We start from the raw sequence: 7,077 nt of genomic DNA on the forward strand, positions 1-7,077 counted from the left end.
TCAAGCCTCATATAATTAATAAACATATTACCAGATGTTTGGAAAGCTCTCTGGAAGTGACAGGTCCTCAAATGAGAAGCTAAGTCAAAGCATCCAAAATTTGGACCTGGGAGTTTCAAGGAAAAACTGAATGTGTTTTCAAGTGGCTCCTTATCTTAAAAAACAAAAGGAACAGTGGTTTTCAACAGTGTTTCAACCACCAATCTCCAAGGGAGATTTTACCCTCAGGTCACATTTTCCAGTGTATTGGAGACATTTTGATTCTCTCCAGAGGGGGAGGGGGGCCATTAGCATTTAGTGGGAAGAGGACAGGATCACTGCTGAACATGTCATAATGCCAGGGACACCACCTCAAGTATAGAATCATCCGGCCCAAAATGCCAGCAGTCATCTTGAGGAAGCCCATCTCTTTAACCAGTACAGCTATAATAATTCATTTCTTCCTTGTTTTTAATCAAGATGGATAACTTTATTTTGAAAAACAATGTTGTACTAACTGGGTTTATAACTTCCATTCCACAATCACAATGATGCAGCATAAATGGAATTTACATAGGCTTTGACTACAGAAGCTTTTTTCAACAGTCTTTCACTTATCACATCTGATACTGGAAAAGAGTGAATACTTTTGAGTCCCTGTAGTTTTGCTTGGCCCTAGCTTTGTTGTTGTTGTTCAGTTGCCAAGTCATGCCCAATTGTGGCCACAAGGACTGCAACACACCAGGCTTCCCTGTCCCTCACCGTCTCCCAGATCCTGCCCAAGTTCATGTCTATTGAATTGGTGATGCCATCCAACCATCTCATCTCTGTTGTACCCTTCTCCTCCTGTCTTCAATCTCTCCCAGCATCAGGCTCTTTTCCAATGAGTCAGCTCTTCGCATCAGGTAGCCAAAATATCGGAGTTTCAGCTTCAACATCAGTCCTTCCAATGAACACCCAGGACTGATCTCCTTTAGGATGGACTGGTTGGATCTCCTTGCAGTCCCAGGGACTCTCAAGAGTTTTCTCCAACACCACAGTTCAAAAGCATCAGTCCTTAGGTGCTCAGCCTTCTTTATGCGCCATCGCTCCCATCTGTATGTGACTACTGGAAAAACCATAGCTTTGACTATACAGACCTTTGTCGACAAAGTGATGTCTTTGCTTTTTAACACACTGTCTAGGTTTGTCATAGGTTTCCTGCCAAGAAGCAATCATCTTCTACTTTCATGGCTGCACTCACCATCCACAGTGATTTGAGAGCCCAAGAAGAGGAAATCTGTCACTACTTCTACCTTCTCCCCTTCTATTTGCCATGAAGTGATGGTACCGGGTGCCACAATCCTAGTTTTTATAATATCGAGTTTTAAGCTGGCTTTTTCACTTGTGAGCGGGCAACTCTTTTTGATCATCAACTTCCTGCCTGTACTTCTGCCCCTGTCAACTCTTGGCTTCTTTCTCAAAAAGTCCTGGGAATGTAGTTCCACTGCTTGAAAGATACTGAACCTTCAACCAAAAGGGAGGGCTTAATCAAGGTCTTAATGGAAACAGTGACAGACTTTATTTTCTTGGACTCCAAAATCACTGCAGATGGTGCCTGCAGCCATGAAATCAAAAGATTCTTGCTCCTTGGAAGTAAAGCTATGGCAAACCTACACAGTGTATTAAAAAGAAGAGATGCTACTTTGCCAACAAAGGTCTGTATAGCCAAAGTTATTTTTCCGATAGTCATGTATGGATGTGAGAGTTGGACCGTAAAGAAGGCTGAGAATTGATGCTTTTGAACTGTGGTGTTGGAAAAGACTCTTGAAGAGTCCCTTGGACAGCAAGAAGATCAAACCAGTCAATCCTAAAGGAAATCAACACTGAATATTCATTGGAAGGACTGATGTTGAAACTGAAGCTTCGATACTTTGGCCACCTGATTGGAAGAGCTGACTCATTGGAAAAGAGCCTGATGCTGGGAGAGATTGAAGACAGGAGGAGAAGGGTACAACAGAGATGAGATGGTTGGATGGCATCTCCGACTCAATGGACATGAGTTTGAGCAAACTCCAGGAGATGGTGAAGGACAGGGAAGCCTGACATGCTGCAGTCCATGGGGTCAGACAGAGTCGGACATGACTGAACAGCAACAATAATCAAGGTCACCCAGCAGGGATTGCACTTGGGCTTTCTGGCTCTCTTTCACTGGCTCATTACTCACTAACCACTTCAAGGGAAATGTAGAATATAAATCAGAAATGCCCATCACCTCTAGTCTACTAAGTGTGTGAAGGTTCAGGTTAGTCAGGCAGGTGATTTATACTTGTTTATATCCTTTAAAACCTCTATGGAGAATGAAGAAAGCTTTTAGCTAGGATGAGAAGGAAGGAAATCAAATATTTTAAAAGCTTGGTTGTTATTCTTCTCTAAGCATGAAAATATTATTTCTTTTAAGAGTCTGTGTGCCTGGGAAGATTTGGATCAAAATAAATTTTTGTGAGGCCATTAACTCATCACAATTAGATCAAACAAAAGAGTTTGGCACTGGGCCTATTGGGAATCTCCAAAGAGTTGGCTGATCCCTCCAAGCCAAATAAACTGGACTCCAGAAACTAGAGTTGATAAGTCTAATGAGGAATGTCAGAGATTGACTGTTAGGGAATTTTAAAAAAAATAACATGAAAAGACTTGATTTTGGTTGTAAGGATCATACATTAGGGTGACAATTTTTATAAAAGTAATAAAATTCCAGGCTTAGTTGGACTGGTCCCTTTCTTTCCTTACTCGAGTGGGAAAAAGTTATAATTTACAGTATATATACATGAGGAGGGCTTTCCAGGTGGCTCTAGTGGTAAAGAATCCACCTGCCTATTGGGGGGGCATAAGAGATGCAGGATTGATCCCTGGGTTGGGAAGATCCCCTGGAGGAGAGTATGGCCAGCCACTCCAGTATTCTTGCCTGCAGAATTCTATGAACAGAGGAACCTGGCAGGTTACAATCGATAGGGTCACAAATAGAGATGAATGAACACACACACATCAGGAGACATCTTCCTTTCCTCCTTACTTGCTTTCTTTTCCTCTAATATTAAAAAAAAAATTTTTTTTTGTGACCACCACTGTTTATACTAGGTCTCAAAGACATACTTGGTCAAAACTTCCTAAAACTTTATTCTGTTCAAAACTTGACCAAAGCAGCAGTAGCTTTTATGTCAGTGACCCCACTGAGAAATGGAGATTGAGGTGGTCAGCTTTTTGGCAATGTCAGTCTTTGTTGAGCACGACAAGATACTTGCTGCAATCAGGGCAGTAAAAGGGGATGCAGAGTAGTTAAAAATCCAACAGCTTGGTCTTTGATGATCTTCACCCTTTCCACCTCCTTCCTCCACCTCCCCTACGCACCTGGGTTGGCTTGTTTTCTCATCAAGGGAACCTGACTCAGAATTAAGTTACATAGTCTTTCTGGATCACCAGTCTTTCTCTACATCCCTTTAAAATGTAAATGACTTTTTAGTGGTGAATAAATTTGATTTAGTGATAAAATAAATAAATTTATTTTTCCTGAGTATGGAAATCTGAGTGCCGAATTTCATGACAAAACAACTCAGCAACCAAGTGTGTTTCTTAATTATCTTTTCATCTGAATGTTGCCTGCCCTCATTTCTTATGCTAAAAATGACATATTTAGTAACCCAAAGATAAACCTTCTAAACAAGGCTCTCCCGAAAGCTAAATAACTAAATGATGCTTTTTCTTCTTTTGGCTGAAGTCAGTGTTTACTCAGTGCAATTAGTAATTGCTTTCTGCTAAAAAGCATGCCTTTGTGTATTAGAATAGAATTAAACCCAGTTTAATATGCCAGAGTGAGGTTTCCCAGGTGGCTCAGTGGTAAAGAATCTGCCTGCCATTGCAGGAAACACGGGAGACACCAGTTTGGTCCCTGGGTCTGGAAGATCCCCTGGAGGAGGAAATGGCAACCCACTCTAGGATTCTTGCCTGGGAAATCCCATGGACAGAGGAGCCTGGTAGGCTACAGTCCATGGGGTCACAAAGACTTGCACACATCTGAGTATGCATGCAATGTGCAAGGCATGGACAGCAATGGGATATATCCACTGATTCAGCAAGATGACTCAAGGAAAACAAAGGCCAGTGGATTTCTGATATTATAAATCATACAGAAACGCTAGTATTCCAGAAGATGCCTCAGAGGTTCTTTGAAATTATCTGGAATGAGCAAATGGAACCCAGTTGTATCTGTCCACTTCTTGTTCTAATAAATCTATTAATTATAGATTTGAAAAAAAAAATAAAAAAAGAGCAAACTGTTCAGAAGCATATTACAAGTGTGGATTTAAAAAAAAAGGCATAATGTAAAAACTTTGAGTCAAGTTTATTCAGTATCTTACTGGGGACTATTGCCCAAGAGACAGCCTCTTGGTGTTAAAAATCTGTTCCAAAGCAGTAAGGGGAGAAGGTCATCGTATATGATTTCAGTGAAGAGGGTACATTGCAACCAAACACACATCTTGAGAAAAGACGGCTCCTAGTCATGAGGAGGAGACATTTTAGTAGCAGCTCTAGTGTTTTCCTAAGTACGGGAAGATGCAAGAATTGAGGTTCTCATAATTTTTTCTCTTGAAAATATCTAACTCTCTGGAGGCCTGTCCTGCCAATTTTCCCAGAGCACAGACTGCCTCACTCCCAAGCTCCTTTCAGGATGAGTTGAAGGACTTGACTCCAGTGGCGGGTGACTTCATTCTTGTAGAATCAAGATGGCCATCGACTTCTTTTAGTTGTCAAAAGTATCAAGGACGAAAGATATCTATTTCCTTCCCCTTTTGCAGAATTTAATTCCCCTTACAAGCTGCTAATACATAAAATACATGCTAACAGTGAAACTAGCTTTTTGTTCTCAGTGTCTGGGTTATATGGTGAGTCTCATTGTTCTTCGTCGATTGCTTATTCCTAACTTCATGTTTTGGGTGTTTTCAGTCGAAATTGACTCAAATTGGGACACACTGAGGTTTTCACTGGCAATAGCTATTGAGTCCCCATGAGAGTATTTAACTTTGTGTAAATAGTGGCCACAAGGATTATTGTGATTATTATCCAAAAGAGAGACAAGCTCATAAAGACTCTGGAGTTTGAATGATCTGTGCTAACTTCTTTTAAAAATCTTGTACCATATAATACTGTTTTTAAATCCTTTGCCTTGGAATAATTTTGGATTTATAAAAAGGTCCCCAAATAGAAAAGCACACTCCATATCGCCTTCATCCATCGTCCCCTAAAGTTAACATCTTACTGTAATCCCCTGCTCAGTCATTTCAATCCTGTCCAACTCTTTGTGACCCCGTGGACCGCAGCCTCCCAAGCTCCCCTGTCCATGGGATTCTCCCAGCAAGAATACTGGAGTGGGTAGCCATGCCCTCCTCCAGGGATCTTCCTGAGCCCGGGATCGAACACGCATCTCCTGAATTGCAGGCAAATTTCTTATGGCTGAGCCACTGGGGAAGCACCGCATGTATTCATAGCACAATTATAAAAATCAGGAATATCATGCTGTTCCAAATTTAAAATAATGTATCTTAGCTGATGGTACTATTATTTTGTATTTTTTAAAAAAAAATTATGTCAAAACTTATTTTTTAAAAAAGTTGTTTGGGGTATGACTGCTTTACAATTTTGTTAAGTTTCTGCTATAGGGCAAAGTGAATCAGCTCTCTGTTTACATGTATCTCCTCCCTCTTGGATCTGCTTCCCACCGCCCTCCCTCATCCCACCCCTCCAGGTCATCACAGAGCAGGAGCCAGTTCCTCGTGCAGTACAGCATCCCACAGGCTATCGGCTTACCCACGGGGCGTGTAGATGTCAGTCCCCGTCTCCCAGCTCGCCCCGCACCCTACCATGTCCACACGTCTTTTCTCTACGACTGCGTTTCCCTTCCTGCCCTGCAAATAGTTTCATCTTGATCATTTTTCTAGATTCCAGGTATAAATGTTAATGTGCAATATTTGTTTTTCTTTCTCTGACTTACCTCACTCTGTGTTATTATTCTTTTCTTTCTTATCACATTAGAGTTTCACTTTGCTTCCTCGGAAAAGATAAAACCAAACTCTGGAGGCGGATCCGGTCCTAACAGGTACGCGAGGAGGACTCATTCTCTAACCCTCTGTGCTTTTATCTGGATTCTGCTTTCTCCTTAGCGCGGGGCTCTGTGCCGTCACGTGTCATTGTTTTAGCCTGGAGCTCAGAATCTCGGCTTGTTGTTTCTGTTTCAAGAGGGAGGTGGGAGGGGGGATCAGGATGGGGAACACATGTAAGTCCATGGCTGATTCATGTCAATGTATGTCAAAACCCACTACAATATTGTAAAGTAATTAGCCTCCAACTAATAAAAATAAATGAGCAACTTCAAAAAAAAAAAAAGAACTCTCAGCATCTTCTCATCAGGGCTTATATTAACAACCCAAATTTCCATCACAAGCCCATGCATGTGTGTGTTTTAAGTCACTTCAGTCGTGTCCAACTCTTTGCGACCTCATGGACTGACGCTGCCAGGCTCCTCTGTCCATGGGATTTCCCAAGCAAGAATACTGGAGTGGGTAGCCCTTCCCTTCTCCAGGGGATCTTCCCGACCCAGGGGTCGAACCCACATCTCTTATGTCTCCTGTGTTGGCAGGCGGGTTCTTTACCACTAGCGCCACCTGAGAAGCCCAGGCCCATGAATATGCTCTACTTAATAAGAGGTTTATCTCCTTTTTAGTTAGTACCACTCCTTTATAATAAAAATCTATATGAACACACAATGGAGAGTCTATATATGTATGTTATGTATACATATATAAATTTATACATTACATTATACATTATAGCATACATATATAGTGAAGAGAATATGTTCAGTTTGGACGTTTATTTCAAGATGGTTCCAAACTCTCGTCTCTGGTTTGTTTTAGTAATTTTCATAATGCTTAGACACAGTGACTCAACCTGAAGGCAAAGAGAAACATAAATAATTTTCCTGATAAAACAAATCCAAGGCTGATTCATGTCAATGTATGACAAAATCCACTGCAATGTTGTGAAGTAATTAGCCTCCAACTAATA

This window comes from Muntiacus reevesi, chromosome 21, assembly GCF_963930625.1.
Source record: "Muntiacus reevesi chromosome 21, mMunRee1.1, whole genome shotgun sequence".
Lineage (NCBI taxonomy): Eukaryota > Metazoa > Chordata > Mammalia > Artiodactyla > Cervidae > Muntiacus > Muntiacus reevesi.